Here is an 18,762-nt window from a genome sequence, read left to right on the forward strand (position 1 = left end):
AGCATGGTAAATCCGTCTCGGCTCATTTTCTGTCAGGAAATTGCGATGCTTACAAACTAAATTTTACCATCATCGCGCCAATATAAGTAGCCATGAAAAATGTCAGATTTGTCATGCCTAAAAATCCGACGTCCTTAAAAAATCTTATGTAAAAAAAATACATGTGACGGCGCGTCGTGAGCAAATCTCGTTGTCGCCCCGCCTCAGCAAAGCAAACTTTTAAACCCAGGAGCTTGTAGAAATGACGGCCAATAAATCGTCGATGTAGACCAGAAGACGTCGACGGCCGTGGTTTGCAACTCTGCATAGCAAGTCCTGTAGAAGACAATGTCGAAGACTTGAAGAGGGTCCGTATAACTCTTCGGTTCCGACCAAATGGAGTCAACAAACACAAGTCTCACACGTTCCTTGACGAGGCGAAGGCTAAGCCAACCTTCATCGATTGAACTTGGAGCCGGAGGACTTAGACGCACAACCACGTTGTCCGCCCCGTAGGACGTCGCCACCAAGACAACCCCGCAAACGAAAAATCTAGACCGAAGAATCAGATCGGAGGACACATCATCCTCACGCACCTCCCGACGATGCGAAAAAGCATCATCGGAACGTGGAACGGGCGGGGAATACGTTATTCCATGTCAACGGCGACGTATCATCGTCTCATCACCGTTGTTTGAAGACAAAACACCTAACTTTATTTCTAGCCCTACCACCATCAGAGTGAAGCCATGGGTTCCCGCCCTCTCCCGTCACGGGGGCGACAAACGAAGTCAAAGTGGGCATGCGGTCCTGATTGGTTGGATCAACAATCGCCCTGATCGCTTAGGTCATGGGAGTATAGAATGAGAAGAATACAACTCTTGGGATCCATATGAATGGATGTTTGTGTGCAGTGGCAATTCTACTGAGGGTGTTTAACAGACTTAGGGCCTCTTTGATTCGTGGGATTCTAAAAACACGAGAATAGAAATGTCATGGCATTTCAATCCTACATGACTTTGGGTTGTTTGATTTCATTGTAGAAAAAACAAAGGATTCTTTAAATAGGATTCGAGTGCATGCTAGAAACTCTATGGGAAGTGGTTCAAAAAAATTCTTAGGAAAAAATTTCTGTAGGATTCAATCTTATGAATCAAACAACCAACACAAGAAAAATCCTAAGGATTATAATCATCCCAAATTCCGATGAAAAACCTTTGAATCAAATGAGCCCTTGAAGTGGGCCTTGTAAAAATGCGACTATTACTACTTAGTCGGCTAAACATATCAATTGACAATCATATTAAGATGTTTTTTTTTTGCGAGAAAGCTTTCGATCTATTCATCTTCAATCATGGCAGTACAACGAACACCAGAAATAATAAAAATTACATCCAGATCCGTAGACCATCTAGCGATGACTACAAGCACTGAAGCGAGCCGAAGGCGCGCTGCCGTCATCGCCCCTCCCTCGTCGGAGTAGGGCACAACTTGTTGTAGTAGACAGTCGGGAAGTCGTCATGCTAAGGCCCCATAGGACCAGCGCACCAGAACAACAACCGCCGCCAATGAAGAATAACGTAGATCGAAGGGATCCAACCCGAAGACACACGAACATAGACGAATAACAACCAGATCCGAGCAAATCCATCGAGGATAGATCCGCCGGAGACACACCTCCACACGCCCACCAACGATGCTAGACGCACCATTGAAACGGGGGCTAGGCGGGGAGACCTTTATTTCATCTTCAGGGAGCCGCCGCTGTCTCGTCTTCCTGAGCAGGACACAAACCCTAACAAAACTCGAATGAACAACTAATAACGAAGCCCTCCCACCGGCCCTTGCCAAGATCCACCGCGCCCCCATGGCCCTAAGGCCACTGGAGACGAGGCAGACTTGCGGCGGCACCGGCGAGAGGCACGAACCCTAGATTTGTTTTGGAGGAGGAGCTGCTCCTGAGATTTTTAATTTACATGCAGCAATTGCAATGCACCCCAACTACAAACTAATTGCAATGCACCTGATGTTTAGGCTTAGGAACTTGATGCGTTTGAGCCGTTGGTTGTGTGGTGTGACTCTGTCTATGCACATCACATTAGTAGTAAATCTGCGACTCCTGCCGTGGTTGAACGAGTCGGTAACTACTTCCTCCGTCCCATAATAATAAAAAGCGCTCTTATATTATGGAACGGAGGAAGTAAATACGTGTGTACGTACCCTAAAAAAACGCGTGTACGTACGCACTACCCACGCCCGCATGGTGCGAGGATGAGGACGCGGGGTTGGTGAGCGGGCTTGCATGCGTGGCGTGACGTTAACTTGTTTCTTCATTATTACTATTATTTTGAGGGGAAAACTTGTTTTTTCTTCCAAGTATTAAAATGGCGTAACGTTAAGTGGATTGTTCGCTAATGCAGTGGATGCGATGAACGGCAGGCAAATAGTAGTCCTGGACGCCGGAGGAACAGATGGAACTCTGCGCTCTGGGATTTCCTGGAGAGAGAATTCTCCAGAGGAATCACCTGGCCGGCTCCGCGATTGTTTTTTTTTCTTTGTACGGTCTGTACTGCATGTTTGGACGTGCGGTTTAGGCCAACTCCATCGTGCGATCTCAAACGGATGTTCGTTTTGTCCGGATTCTGTCCGTTTGGGTCATGGGATACGGTGGCCGTGCACCCAGCGCGCAGACGCATCCATTTGCCCCATCCTGTCCGCGTCTATTTAAAAAACCAAAAGCAACATTTCAAATGTCAAGCCCTAGTTCATAAGGCCAGCGGCCCTGGTTCATCACGCCGGCACCAGAGCCAGCGGTCTACACGTCCATCGCCGGCATCAGCCGGCGGCCGGCAACACAGCCAGCCTCCAAAATGAATAGTTGTCCTCGCCGGCAACACAGCCAGCGGCCGGCAACACAGTCGGCCTCCAAAATGAATGGTTTTCTCGCCGGCACACAGCCAGCGGCCCAGCGGGCGGGCGGCACCCATGCCAGCCTCCAAAAAGAACGGCCACGGCCGATCGGACGACCTAGTTCAGGCCTTCGGCGTCGAGCATCTCCTTCTGCCTGGCCTCGAACCAGGCCCTCGTCTTCTCGCTCATCTTCGACAAGTCCACGCTCATGATCGCCAGGGCCACCTCCTTCGCTCTGGTGGCGGCATTGGTGGCCTCGATGTCGAGCTGCCTCTGCCTGGCATTGACGTTGTCGGCCTCGATGTCGAGCTGCCTTTGCCGGGCCGCCTCCTCCATGTCGAGCTGCCTTTGTCGGGCCTCCTCCTCCATGTCGATCTTCCTCCTCTTGGCCGCCTCCTCCATCTCAAGCTTCTTTCTTTGAAGGTCTAGGTATTGCTTCATTTGCTCGTCCTTGCTTTGCCGCTTCTTCTCGTCCCTCACATCCTTTTGGGACATCATGCCATGCAAAGTGTCATGCAATGCCATGGATGATGCATCATGTATGTCGTCAACCTTGGAGTTGGTCTTGCCCCTCGGCCTCTTCAACGCCTCGCCATCTCCACCTCCGGCGAACTTGGCTGTCTTCAAGCCTCTCTTCCTTTGAAGTTCATGGTATTGGTCCTTGAACTTAGGGCAACTGTTGATAATCGTCCAACAATGCGTAAGAGTGAATGGCTTGTCATTGTGTCGGGCCTTGAATGCCTCCAAAGATTGAAATGCCTACACCACATGATCAACAACAATTGAACATGCAAACATATACAAGGCCGAAGTCTCATGGCCGTAGCAAGGAAAGGACCAGGAAGAGGAGAGCATACCATGTCCCCAACACCGAGACCACTCACGGGCCGTGCTTCAACGCTCTCAAATGCGGCGCAATACTTGTTGCACTCTTGTTGGATGAACAACCACCTCTTTTGAATCGAGCCGATGCCACCACTAGTAGAAAAAGGGGCTTTCGTTCGGGCCTGGCCAGCCCATTAGTCCCGGTTCTGCCACGAACCGGGACCAATGGACGCATTTGTCCCGGTTCGTGAGCCCAGGGGGCCGGTCGGGGCCTCGTGGGCATTGCTCCCGGTTCGTCTGGGCCCATTTGTCCCGGTTCTTGGCACGAACCGCGACCAATGGGCCTCGCTCCTGGCCCACAACCATTGGTAAGGATGGCCTTTAGTCCCGGTTCCAGCCACGAACCGGGACAAATGAGTTGCCTATATATACCCCATCGCCGGCGAGCAGAGCACTCCACAGTGCTCTGTTTTTTGCTAGCCGGCGAGGAAGGGCATTTGGGTGCTCTAGCTCACCTCTTATGCATGTGAGGTGTTCGATGAAATGCCCGAGCCACACTAGTTAAGCTTTCTCCTCTCGAAGCTCGACCTCCGAGCTCCATTTTTTCCGAGATTTGTCTAGGTTTAGCGGTCCATCACGCCCCGTCCTCGTCTTCACCGCCGTCGATCGCCCGCGCCGATCTCGTCGCCGGCACCACCGTGGTGAGCCTCTTGTTCTTATCTTCTTTCTGAAAGAAAAAAATCTTACTTTAGATAGATACTTGTCTAATTTTCTTACTTTTGACACACATAATTATATATAATGCACGCAGATGAACCGGCAATGGATGTACGGTGACAGACACACCTCTGAGTACATTAAGGGCGTGCATAATTTTCTCGAAGTGGCTGAGGCAAACAAGCAGAATGGTTTTATGTGTTGTCCATGCCCTAATTGTGGGAATACGAGGTCTTACTCTGACAAGAAAATCCTTCACACCCACCTGCTTTATAAGGGTTTCATGCCACACTATAATGTTTGGACGAAGCACGGAGAAATAGGGGTTATGATGGAAGACAGTGAAGAAGAAGAGGACGATGACAACTATGTGCCCCCTGAATACGGTGATGCTGCAATGGGGGAAGCTGAAGATCCAGAGGAACCAGACGATGTGCCCGATGATGATCTCCGCCGGGTCATTGTTGATGCAAGGGAAAAGTGTGAAAGTCAAAAGGAGAAGCTGAAGTTCGATCGCATGTTAGAGGATCACAAAAAAGGGTTGTACCCCAATTGCGAAGATGGAAATACAAAGCTCGGTACCGTACTGGAATTGCCGCAGTGGAAGGCAGAGAATGTTGTGCCTGACAAAGGATTTGAGAAGCTATTGAAAATATTGAAGAAGAAGCTTCCAAAGGATAACGAATTGCCCGACAGTACATACGCAGCAAAGAAGGTCGTATGCCCTCTAGGATTGGAGGTGCAGAAGATACATGCATGCCCTAATGACTGCATCCTCTACCGCGGTGCGTATAAGGATCTGAACGCATGCCCGGTATGCGGTGCATTGCGGTATAAGATCAGACGAGATGACCCTGGTGATGTTGACGGCGAGCCCCCCAGGAAGAGGGTTCCTGCGAAGGTGATGTGGTATGCTCCTATAATACCACGGTTGAAACGTCTGTTCATAAACGAAGAGCATGCCAAGTTGATGCGATGGCACAGTGAGGACCGTAAGAAAGACGGGAAGTTGAGAGCACCCGCTAACGGGTCGCAGTGGAGAAAAATCGAGAGAAAGTACTGGACTGAGTTTGCAGCTAACCCAAGGAACGTATGGTTTGGTTTAAGCGCGGATGGCATTAATCCTTTCGGGGAGCAGAGCAGCAATCACAGCACCTGCCCCGTGACTCTATGTATGTATAACCTTCCTCCTTGGATGTGCATGAAGCGGAAGTTCATTATGATGCCAATTCTCATCCAAGGCCCTAAGCAACCCGGCAACGACATTGATGTGTACCTAAGGCCATTAGTTGAAGAACTCTTACAGCTGTGGAATGGAACAGGTGTACGTGCGTGGGATGAGCACATGGGGGAAGAATTTGACCTAAAGGCGTTGCTGTTCGTGACCATCAATGATTGGCCCACTCTCAGTAACCTTTCAGGACAGACAAACAAGGGATACCACGCATGCACGCACTGTTTAGCTGACACCGAAAGTATATACCTGGACAGATGCAGGAAGAATGTGTACCCAGGCCATCGTCGATTTCTCCCGACCAACCATCAATGTCGAAAGAAAGGCAAGCATTTCAAAGGCGAGGCAGATCACCGGAAGAAGCCCGCCATGCGTACCGGTGATCACGTACTTGCTATGGTCTCTAATTTACACGTAATATTTGGAAAGGGTCCCGGCGGACTAGCTGTTCCGAATGACGCTGAGGGACGCGCACCCATGTGGAAGAAGAAATCAATATTTTGGGACCTACCCTACTGGAAAGAGTTAGAGGTACGCTCTTCAATCGACGTGATGCACGTGACGAAGAACCTTTGCGTGAACCTGTTAGGCTTCTTGGACGTGTATGGGAAGACAAAAGATACACCTGAGGCACGGGAGGACCTGTGATACGTCCATTTTGCATCATGCTTTTATATCGATATTTATTGCATTATGGGTTGTTATTACACATTATGTCACAATACTTATGCCTATTCTCTCTTATTTCACAAGGTTTACATAAGGAGGGAGAATGCCGGCAGCCGGAATTCTGGGCTGGAAAAGGAGCAAATATTAGAGACCTATTCTGCACAACTCCAAAAGTCCTGAAACTCCACGAAAGTTATTTTTGGAAATAATAAAAAATACTGAGTGGAAGAAATACGTCAGGGGGGCCTCCACCTGTCCACGAGGGTGGGGGGCGCGTCCTACCCCCTGGGCGCGCCCCCTGCCTTGTGGGCCCCCTGTTGGCCCTCCGGTGCCCATCTTCTACTATATGAAGTCTTTCGTCCGAAGAAAAATCATAAACAAGCTTTCGGGACGAGACTCCGCCGCCACGAGGCAGAACCTTGGCGGAACCAATCTAGGGCTCTAGCAGAGCTGTTCTGCCGGGGACACTTCCCTCCGGGAGGGGGAAATCATCGCCATCATCATCACCAACGCTCCTCTCATAGGGAGAGGGCAATCTCCATCAACATCTTCACCAGCACCATCTCCTCTCAAACCCTAGTTCATCTCTTGTATCCAATTCTTGTCTCCAAGTCTGGGATTGGTACCTGTAGGTTGCTAGTAGTGTTGATTACTCTTTGTAGTTGATGCTAGTTGGTTTATTTGGTGGAAGATCATATGTTCAGATCCTATATGCATATTAATACTCCTCTAATTATGAACATGAATATGCTTTGTGAGTAGTTGCGTTTGTTCCTGAGGACATGGGAGAAGTCTTGCTATTAGTAGTCATGTGAATTTGGTATTCGTTCGATATTTTGATGAGATGTATGTTGTCTATCCTCTAGTGGTGTTATGTGAACGTCGACTACATAACACTTCACCATTATTTGGGCCTAGAGGAAGGCATTGGGAAGTAATAAGTAGATGATGGGTTGCTAGAGTGACAGAAGCTTAAACCCTAGTTTATGCGTTGCTTCGTAAGGGGCTGATTTGGATCCATATGTTTCATGCTATGGTTAGGTTTACCTTAATACTTTTGTTGTAGTTGCGGATGCTTGCAATAGAGGTTAATCATAAGTGGGATGCTTGTCCAAGCAAGGGCAGCACCCAAGCACCGGTCCACCCACATATCAAATTATCAAAGTACCGAACGCGAATCATATGAACGTGATGAAAACTAGCTTGATGATAATTCCCATGTGTCCTCGGGAGCGCTTTTCTCTATATAAGAGTTTGTCTAGGCTTGTCCTTTGCTACAAAAAGGATTGGGCCACCTTGTTGCACTTTATTTACTTTTGTTACTTGTTGCTCGTTACAAATTATCCTATCACAAAACTATTTGTTACCTATTATTTCAGTGCTTGCAGAGAATACCTTGCTGAAAATCGCTTATCATTTCCTTCTGCTCCTCGTTGGGTTCGACACTCTTACTTACCGAAAGGACTACATAGATCCCCTATACTTGTGGGTCATCAACCTGCAACGTTTGCACGAAAAAGACGGCATGCCTCCAAAGCAGTATGAAGGTCCTGCCAGCTACGCTCTTACCAAAGAAGAGAAGGAAATCTTTTTTGAATGCCTGCTCAGTATGAAGGTCCCGACTGACTTCTCGTCGAATATAAAGGGAATAATAAATATTCCAGAGAAAAAGTTTCAGAGCCTAAAGTCTCATGACTGCCACATGATTATGACGCAACTGCTTTCGTTGCATTGAGGGGGCTTCTACCGGAAAACGTACGATTAGCCATTGTGAAGCTATGTGCATTCCTCAATGCAATCTCTCAGAAGGTGATCGATCCAGAAATCATACCAAGGCTAAGGAGTGATGTGGCGCAATGTCTTGTCAGTTTCGAGCTGGTGTTCCCATCATCCTTCTTCAATATCATGACGCACGTCCTAGTTAATCTAGTCGACGAGATTGTCATTCTGGGCCCGTATTTCTACACAATATGTTCCCCTTTGAGAGGTTCATGGGAGTCCTGTTACTATTGTTGGTGACATTTCGGTAACCACCGATGGACGAGAACTTTGCCTAATGGTCCGCCTCGTTTGAACGAGCAGGAAAATGGTTCTCTTCGTCCCTCGCCCTTGGTACCAACGTGTTGCCGACATAACTGACAGGGTGTTCCCTGACATGCCTTGCTATCATGACCGTGCAAGATGTCACTGCTCTCATAAAAAAAACCACATGGTGGGCCCATAACCCACAGTTCCACAGGATCGAAACCTGACTCTCCTGTACACCCCCGGTTTCCAAAGTTATTCCTCGCGCTTGACTTCTTATGTAACTCACGGGCTACCTGCCTAGTGATCTATACTGGCATCAGACATAATACTTATTCCGATTGCTTTGAACCCCTTTCACACTTTGTTTCAGGCTTCGAACGATTGCCTACCTGTTTGAAACTTCTCATGGTACTTTCTTACTTGCTCTCGGCTTTTCTTAAGGTTTAGCTCGAGAGATACTTTCCGCCACCTTCCCCGATGATATTGACCAGATAGTAAACCCTGCAGAAGTCCGTTCTTCCAGAATACCCCCTTACTCTGTCGTAAGTACGATGTAGTTCCCGAAGAAAGGACGACAACTTTATCATAACGACCTGAAGCAGAGAAATGAAGACATCAACGTAGTGGATAGACCTCTTCGAGAAGAGCAACCAACACCGAGAAGACCCATTAGAATTTCGTAACCAAATCCCTTCCCCCTTGCTCCCGCTCCTAAATCTCGGGACGAGATTTCTTGTAGTGGAGGAGATTTGTAACACCCCGAGAATCATGCTACAGTAGCTCTCTGTGATTAAGCTAATCATGTTGCTAAGCAGGGCTTGATCACATTGGAATCACATTTCCTTTCAAACTCCTAACTCAAACTTCAATTAAATTTAAAGTAGAAAATAAAAAGTTGTCAAAATTGAAAACTAAAATGTTCATTAAATGACAATTAATTCTGAAGCAATTATAAAATTGTAACTAAACTTAAATGGATTAGTTAAGTGACCCTAACAACCTCAAACTTTGGAGCAACAACATTTAATAACCTTTTAAATAATCTAAATTCAATATGAATTAGTATTTCACCCAAACTAGTTTTTGGTGCAAGGGTCTGATGCACTGCAACTTATAAGCTAGCTCCCATATTTTATAAATACCATTTAGGTGCTAAACATTTTTTGCAAACAAAAAAAATAAAGAAAAGAAAAGAAAAGAAAAGGAACCCCCCCTCACTGGACCAGGCGGCCCAGCTCACAGGCCCACCTGGCCCAGCTGGCCAACTACCAGCCCACAGCCCCTCCCTGGGTCGCCTCCCCCCCTGTTCCCCCGACCGGGGAAGCAACAGGGGCCCGTCCCCGCCCGACCACCTCGTCGGCGCCGACGCCGGGAGGGGATAAGGCCGCCCCGTCGCCTTGGCCTCCACCCATCTCTCCCACTTGCCCCCCTCTCGCCCGCCTCTGCGCCTCCCAGATCCACACGCTCCCCCCCTCTGTCTCGCTCACCCGCCTCACCCGAGCGCCATCGCCGATGTGCCGCCGTCGTTCCCGCAGCCACCGACCACCGTTCGTCGAGCCGCCGAGTCCCCGAGCTCCCTCTACGTCGTCCTCGTCGACCCCGCGCTTCAGGACGAGCTGGGGTGCCCTGCAGCGGCCGGGTCAAGCCTTTCCCCAACCTCGCTCGCCGCCGCCCGCCGCGATTCATCCCGCCTCCCCTCTGCGCTCCCGTTCACTCGAGGGCCTCCGTGTACCGCGCCGTAAGCCTCCGCCCTTCCTCCTTCCTCTGGTTCCTCCTCATACACCGTAGATGGCTCGCGGTGCCGCCGTCGCCATTGCCGCATGCGGCCTCGTCCGCGAGCTCGTTGTGCTCACCCCGTCCATCTCCGAGCCAAGCCATGGCCTCCGTCGAGTTGCCGGAGGTCCGTAGAGCCCGCTAGCGTCGTTTGTTAGCTAGAACGCAGCCCGTAGCGTGGTCTTCGGAGATGCCCGTAGTCCGGCGCCGCCCGCGGTCGCCGTTGAGCTCCATCCGGCCACCCCCGCTCCGGGGATCGCTCTAGATCGACGCGGGACGATCTACTCGTTCGAACGCCACCGAAAACGCGCGGAATGGTGCACCGTGCTGGAAATCCGAGCAACTCCGGCGAACCTCCGCCGCTGGAATGGTCGCCGGCGTGATTCCGGCGACGTCACCGACGTGGCACCCGCGTGGCACCGCCTGGGCCACTGACTGGTGGACCCAGGGCCCCCCTTGACTTGTTGACCGCGGTCAACGTGCTGACTGGGTGGCCCCCAGCCACTGACATGCAGGCCCCCCCTCTGTTAATTAGTCTAACAATTGTTTTTGTAAATAAAATTAATTTGTTAGATTAAACACTCACTGACATATGGGGCCCACCCCTCTAATTAGACTGTTAGTTTAGTTTAAATTACTGTTAGACTAACAGAGGCTGACATGTGGGTCCCACTGGACCCACCTGTCTGGTTTGACTGGTCAGCCGACCTGTTGACCTGCTGACATCAGCGTTACCTCATGCTGACGTCATAATTCATTTTTGCTAAATTCAAATAATTCCAGAAATTCAAATAATCTTTGAAAATTCATATCTTTTAAACCGTAACTCGGATGAAAATGTTTTCTACATGAAAGTTGCTCAGAACGACGAGACGAATCCGGATACGCAGTCCGTTCGTCCACCCCACCTCCCTAACCTATCGAACTCGCAACTTTCCCCCTCCGGTCCGTCTGTCCGAAACGCGAAACATCGGGAATACTTCCCGGATGTTCCCCCCCTTCGCCGGTACCACCTACTGTCGCGTTAGGACACACCTAGCACCGCTCATTGTCATGTCACGCATCGTCATGCTGATGTTTGCATTGTATTTACTGTTTCTTCCCCCTCTTCTCTCCGGTAGACTACGAGACCGACACTGCTGCTGCCCAGTTCGACTACGGAGTCGACGACCCCTCCTCCTTGCCAGAGCAACCAGGCAAGCCCCCCCCCTTGATCACCAAATATCGCCTATTCTTCTCTATATTGCTTGCATTAGAGTAGTGTAGCATGTTACTGCTTTCCGTTAATCCTATACTGATGCATAGCCTGCCCTTGCTTCTACTGTTGTTACCCTTACATGATATCCTACTGCCTAGTATAGGATGCTAGTGTTCCATCAGTGGCCCTACACTCTTGTCCGTCTGCCATGCTATACTACTGGGCCGTGATCACTTCGGGAGGTGATCATGGGTATATACTATATACATTATATACATGACACATGTGGTGATTAAAGTCGGGTCGGCTCAAGGAGTACCCGCAAGTGATTCTGATGAGGGGGCTGAAAGGACAGGTGGCCCCACCCCGGTAGAGGTGGGCCTGGGTTCCTGACGGCCCCCGACTGTTACTTTGTGGCGGAGCGACAGGGCAGGTTGAGACCGCCTAGGTGAGAGGTGGGCCTGGCCCTGGTCGGCGTTCGCGGATACTTAACACGCTTAACGAGATCTTGGTATTTGATCTGAGTCTGGCCATTTGGTCTATACGCACTAACCATCTACGCGGGAGTAGTTATGGGTATCCCGGCGTCGTGGTATCAGCCGAAGCCTTCGTGACGTCAGCGACTGAGTGGCGCGCGCCGGATTAGACTGGAACGCCACTAGGCTAGGTCTGCTTCCGGCCGCGTACGCAACGTGCAGGTGTGCATAGGGCGATGGGCCCAGACCCCTGCGCGCATAGGGTTAGACCGGCGTGCTGACCTCTCTGTTGTGCTTAGGTGGGGCTGCGACGTGTTGATCTTACGAGGCCGGGCATGACCCAGAAAAGTGTGTCCGGCCAGATGGGATCGAGCGTGTTGGGTTATGTGGTGCACCCCTGCAGGGAAGTTTATCTATTCGAATAGCCGTGTCCCTCGGTAAAAGGACGACCCGGAGTTGTACCTTGACCTTATGACAACTAGAACTGGATACCGAATAAAATACACCCTTCCAAGGGCCAGATACAACCCGGTGACCGCTCTCTAACAGGGCGACGAGGAGGGGATCGCCGGGTAGGATTATGCTATGCGATGCTACTTGGAGGACTTCAATCTACTCTCTTCTACATGCTGCAAGATGGAGATGGCCAGAAGCGTAGTCTTCGACAGGACTAGCTATCCCCCTTTTATTCTGGCATTCTGCAGTTCAGTCCACTGATATGCCCCTTTACACATATACCCATGCATATGTAGTGTAGCTCCTTGCTTGCGAGTACTTTGGATGAGTACTCACGGTTGCTTCTCTCCCTCTTTTCCCCCTTTTCTTTTCTATCTGGTGGTCACAACCAGATGCTGGAGTCCAGGAGCCAGACGCCACCATCGACGACGACACCTACGACACTGGAGGTGCCTACTACTACGTGCAGCCCGCTGACGACGACCAGGAGTAGTTAGGAGGATCCCAGGCAGGAGGCCTGCGCCTCGTTCGATCTGTATCCCAGTTTGTGCTAGCCTTCTTAAGGCAAACTTGTTTAACTTATGTCTGTACTCAGATATTGTTGCTTCCGCTGACTCGTCTATGATCGAGCACTTGTATTCGAGCCCTCGAGGCCCCTGGTTTGTATTATAATGCTTGTATGACTTATTTTTGTTTTAGAGTTGTGTTGTGATATCTTCCCGTGACTCCCTGATCTTGATCGTACACATTTGCGTGCATAATTAGTGTACGGTCAAATCGGAGGCGTCACAAGTTGGTATCAGAGCCGACTGCCTGTAGGAATCCCCCTTTTCAACTCCTTGGCCGAAGTTGAGTCTAGTCAGTGAAAACTATTTTACTAGCATGGCTGTGTGGCTTACGGGCCCACGTCGCCATTGGGTGGTAGTAGGATCTTTTATTCCTCAACCTATACTCTGGGACTCTGACATCTCTTCTATTCGGGTTAAATGAATTTTGCTAAATCTAACATTAGGATCTCGTTATCACTTTCACCCGGAGAGCCCCTTTATTACTGATGATCGTCTGCTGCACGTGAAGACCCTGAAGATACTCTCCGCTGTTACCCCGAGAACTTGTGTTCATCGCTTTTGCAATTCCCTTTCATCAATAAACTCCTATGGATAACCACGTATACTCGCCACTCATACAATGTTTCCCAGATGATCTTGTTAGTACAAGATACCCCGAAATTCTCTCTGTTGTTCCGAGAATCCCTTGAGCTTACTACCCTGCTGTTCTTTGTCACCTGAATACCCCTACGGATAATCCTCGCACTTACCGAGTATCCGCTCATCCCCAGTTGATTCAAGTATTTCACAAAAGTGTTCAAAATATCATTCGATCTTCCGATAATCTTCAGGAGCCTGTTGCTCTTGAAATTCTTGCTTACTAGCATTATGATTAATCCCATAAACCTCGAAATCTTATTGGCACCCTTTGTCATTATCTTTTTGAGTCCATTGATTCAATATGTTGCGAATGCTCGCAATCCTCAATCAGATCCTAGAATTCATCCTTCCGGCTCAGACATCTTTAACATGAGCTGGATCTCGACCAATCAAATCGTCATCGATTGTACCCCTAAGGCTATTCAACTTATCCATCCCTAATCAGAGCATTGCTTCTGATCCCTAGTCTTGGAATTCATAATTCCTTTGCATTTGAGCTTTTGAGTTAGTCAGTTGTTTCTATAGTCTGATCTCCTTGCATTCGTTCTTCCTCTAGTTGAGTACTGATGCTCACATCAGATCCCTTGGGGACCACCAGACCCTTTTGTCGGATTTTATCCGACAATGTCCTCCATATTAAATAAGCTGGTGAGCTTTTCCTCGGATACATGATGCCTTTGGTAAATTGTATCCTTTGCTTTGTGAACCATACTCTACTTTCGAGCTTGTATTATTTACTCCGAAGTTCGTGGTGTATGTTCTAAGAAGCCCCGATGGCTTGAACCTATGCCTTCCTTAATACGTGTGAACTCGAAAGTTTTCATGAGTCATACTCTTCTGGTATTTTACCAGATAAAAATTTTCAACACTGCAACTTCATCAAACGCAAGAAGTGAATGAAAGGTTATGCATTGAAGAAGTGGGAGTCGACCTTGAACTTTGTGTTCATGCCCATGGACACGATGTAGATCTTATCATTAAAAGCTTCTCTTAAATTAATTATTCCCTTGGTATAAGTTCATCTTATATCTGGGATCTGGCCTTTTGCAATCGTGGTTCCGACCATGTTCTCCTTTAAACACCATTTCTCGTACAAGTTAGGCACTTGTCTTCTGCAGAGCAATACCCCAGTCCAACCTCTATTTTGGTTTGTCGTCGAGTATTACCCCCTGGTATCTCGAGATTATCATGGAACTGCATAACTTCTTATGAGTTTTTCATCAAGTGCTACATTCTCACTGATTCCAATTTTCCACGGGCTCTGAGTTATTAGTCACTCGAGAACACCGATAAGCGAATCGATTCCGCACTCCGATTCAATAACTGTGCTATCTGGTCCTTCTTTCCGAAGCACGATTTTTGACGATGAGCTAAGCTTACGCCGACTTTCCTCGTCATATCATTTCGCCTTGAACAACAAGCTTGATTCCGAGTTTGTGTCGTACCCAGGGTTCCAATAACCTTTCGCTTCATCATTCCTTTGACTTGATGTCATCGCCGAGTGATTGCATCTTCATGGAATCTCTCGACAAATGTGTCGTGATCATCATGAGCATTCTGAGTCCTTCCGGAATATCGATTGAATTCATGATGAGGAAGACCATCCTTTCCCTTGATGATTTGTGTTATCATCGGCCACTTTACTGCCCCCCCTCCAACACAAACTTGTTCGTGTTATGTGTTATACCTTGAGATCCTTGCTATCCAGCATTTGTTCCCCTTTACTTTGGAGTATTACCAAATTTTATATCAAGAATGTCGTGAGAATTTCTCCACCTTTAGAATTCTTGAGATAGTAATACATCTTGCCGTCTACATTCAGTTCTTGGTCCCCATGTTGATTTTAACCAAAGTACCCACAAATGAACTGTGATGTGTAAAATTCAAAACTTCCAGCAACCCTATTACTTGTAAGTTAATGAACGATAGTTCATTCCTTGTGTATTGGTTATCGAATCACCATTCTAACCTTGATCATGCTACCTAAGCCCATATTCGGGTGCACCTTTCAACCAATGTTTAATTGAGTATGTTTTCCTCGAGCATACCTCACTTTATCATTTGATCTGGCAAATGTTATCTCCTTGTTCACATAAGTGTGGAAATCCCTCCTTTTGGAAATCTCGAGGAATGTCGCTGAGTCCATCAGCCACCTCCTAACCCTTTCCTTGGTTTAATGATGCACTCTTGTTTCGGAACTTGCTTTCATAGTTCATTTCCCGAGAATCTTACTATGTCATCCCATCAATTTGTGTTGCACTTTTCTTCTCAGACATCCTGAGTCTGAGGTATCCTGACACCAATCAGATCTGAATCTCGGTCAGATATGATGGTTGGAACATATTTCCAAGAGTTGTAACATTGGCCTATTTATGACCCGGTAAAGTGACATCATGCCTAACACACCTGGCCGCAGGACCTAGTGTTATAAGTTTTCCTTTTTAGCAAGGTTAGCTATTCTTCCATGAGGAAATTGTAAGACTTATTCTATAAGTTGATCCTGATGGATCCTTTTTGTTTCCAAATTCTGATCTTCACTTGTTGACCATGTCAATGCTATCTCAAAGCATGTCTATGGTACTCCGATTTTCAACAAGAACATTTGAAGCCCAATACTAAATGTTTCTTGTTCAATTATCCAAACACCGCTGTATGGGTGATGTCATGAAATTCCTCTCCCCTTACCTAAATGGTTTTCTACTTTCTATCCTGTCATGGATATGATACGCTGCTTGTCCTTGGGAAGGATATACCCCTGAAATATGTGTTTAAACACATTTTCCTTTCCATTCTTCTGTTTAATCTGATAATCATATTTTTCCTTTTCATTGTTTGGTTTAACCTTTCTGGTGATCTATATGATCTAAGCAGTAATATTCTCCTGCTTATGTAAACACCTAGTTGTACAACTCTGTCAGTAAGACCCTATTACTATTGTTGGTGACATTTCGGTAACCACCGATGGACGAGAACTTTGCCTAATGGTCCGCCTCGTTTGAACGAGCAGGAAAATGGTTCTCTTCGTCCCTCGCCCTTGGTACCAACGTGTTGCCGACATAACTGACAGGGTGTTCCCTGACATGCCTTGCTATCATGACCGTGCAAGATGTCACTGCTCTCATAAAAAAAACCACATGGTGGGCCCATAACCCACAGTTCCACAGGATCGAAACCTGACTCTCCTGTACACCCCCGGTTTCCAAAGTTATTCCTCGCGCTTGACTTCTTATGTAACTCACGGGCTACCTGCCTAGTGATCTATACTGGCATCAGACATAATACTTATTCCGATTGCTTTGAACCCCTTTCACACTTTGTTTCAGGCTTCGAACGATTGCCTACCTGTTTGAAACTTCTCATGGTACTTTCTTACTTGCTCTCGGCTTTTCTTAAGGTTTAGCTCGAGAGATACTTTCCGCCACCTTCCCCGATGATATTGACCAGATAGTAAACCCTGCAGAAGTCCGTTCTTCCAGAATACCCCCTTACTCTGTCGTAAGTACGATGTAGTTCCCGAAGAAAGGACGACAACTTTATCATAACGACCTGAAGCAGAGAAATGAAGACATCAACGTAGTGGATAGACCTCTTCGAGAAGAGCAACCAACACCGAGAAGACCCATTAGAATTTCGTAACCAAATCCCTTCCCCCTTGCTCCCGCTCCTAAATCTCGGGACGAGATTTCTTGTAGTGGAGGAGATTTGTAACACCCCGAGAATCATGCTACAGTAGCTCTCTGTGATTAAGCTAATCATGTTGCTAAGCAGGGCTTGATCACATTGGAATCACATTTCCTTTCAAACTCCTAACTCAAACTTCAATTAAATTTAAAGTGGAAAATAAAAAGTTGTCAAAATTGAAAACTAGAATGTTCATTAAATGACAATTAATTCTGAAGCAATTATAAAATTGTAACTAAACTTAAATGGATTAGTTAAGTGACCCTAACAACCTCAAACTTTGGCGAGCAACAACATTTAATAACCTTTTAAATAATCTAAATTCAATATGAATTAGTATTTCACCCAAACTAGTTTTTGGTGCAAGGATCTGATGCACTGCAACTTATAAGCTAGCTCCCATATTTTATAAATACCATTTAGGTGCTAAACATTTTTTGCAAACAAAAATAAATAAATAAATAAAAGAAAAGAAAAGAAAAGGAACCCCCCCTCACTGGACCAGGCGGCCCAGCTCACAGGCCCACCTGGCCCACCTGGCCAACTACCAGCCCACAGCCCCTCCCTGGGTCGCCTCCCCCCTGTTCCCCCGACCGGGGAAGCAACAGGGGCCCGTCCCTGCCCGACCACCTCGCCGGCGCCGATGCCGGGAGGGGATAAGGCCGCCCCGTCGCCTTGGCCTCCACCCATCTCTCCCACTTGCCCCCCTCTCGCCCGCCTCTGCGCCTCCCAGATCCACACGCTCCCCCCCTCCGTCTCGCTCACCCGCCTCACCCGAGCGCCATTGCCGACGTGCCGCCGTCGTTCCTGCAGCCACCGACCACCGCTCGTCGAGCCGCCGAGTCCCCGAGCTCCCTCTACGTCGTCCTCGTCGACCCCGCGCTTCAGGACGAGCTGGGGTGCCCTGCAGCGGCCGGGTCAAGCCTTTCCCCAACCTCGCTCGCCGCCGCCCGCCGCGATTCATCACGCCTCCCCTCTGCGCTCCCGTTCACTCGAGGGCCTCCGTGTGCCGCGCCGTAAGCCTCCGCCCTTCCTCCTTCCTCTGGTTCCTCCTCATACACCGTAGATGGCTCGCGGTGCCGCCGTCGCCATTGCCGCATGCGGCCTCGTCCGCGAGCTCGTTGCGCTCACCCCGTCCATCTCCGAGCCAAGCCGTGGCCTCCGTCGAGTTGCCGGAGGTCCGTAGAGCCCGCTAGCGTCGTTTGTTAGCTAGAACGCAGCCCGTAGCGTGGTCTTCGGAGATGCCCGTAGTCCGGCGCCGCCCGCGGTCGTCGTTGAGCTCCACTCCGGCCACCCCCGCTCCGGGGATCGCTCTAGATCGACTCGGGACGATCTACTCGTTCGAACGCCACCGAAAACGCGCGGAATGGTGCACCGTGCTGGAAATCCGAGCAACTCCGGCGAACCTCCGCCGCTGGAATGGTCACCGGCGTGATTACGACGACGTCACCGACGTGGCACCCGCGTGGCACCGCCTAGGCCACTGACTGGTGGACCCAGGGCCCCCCTTGACTTGTTGACCGCGGTCAACGTGCTGACTGGGTGGCCCCCAGCCACTGACATGCGGGCCCCCCCTCTGTTAATTAGTCTAACAATTGTTTTTGTAAA

This window comes from Aegilops tauschii, chromosome 4, assembly GCF_002575655.3.
Source record: "Aegilops tauschii subsp. strangulata cultivar AL8/78 chromosome 4, Aet v6.0, whole genome shotgun sequence".
Taxonomy (NCBI): Eukaryota; Viridiplantae; Streptophyta; class Magnoliopsida; order Poales; family Poaceae; genus Aegilops; species Aegilops tauschii.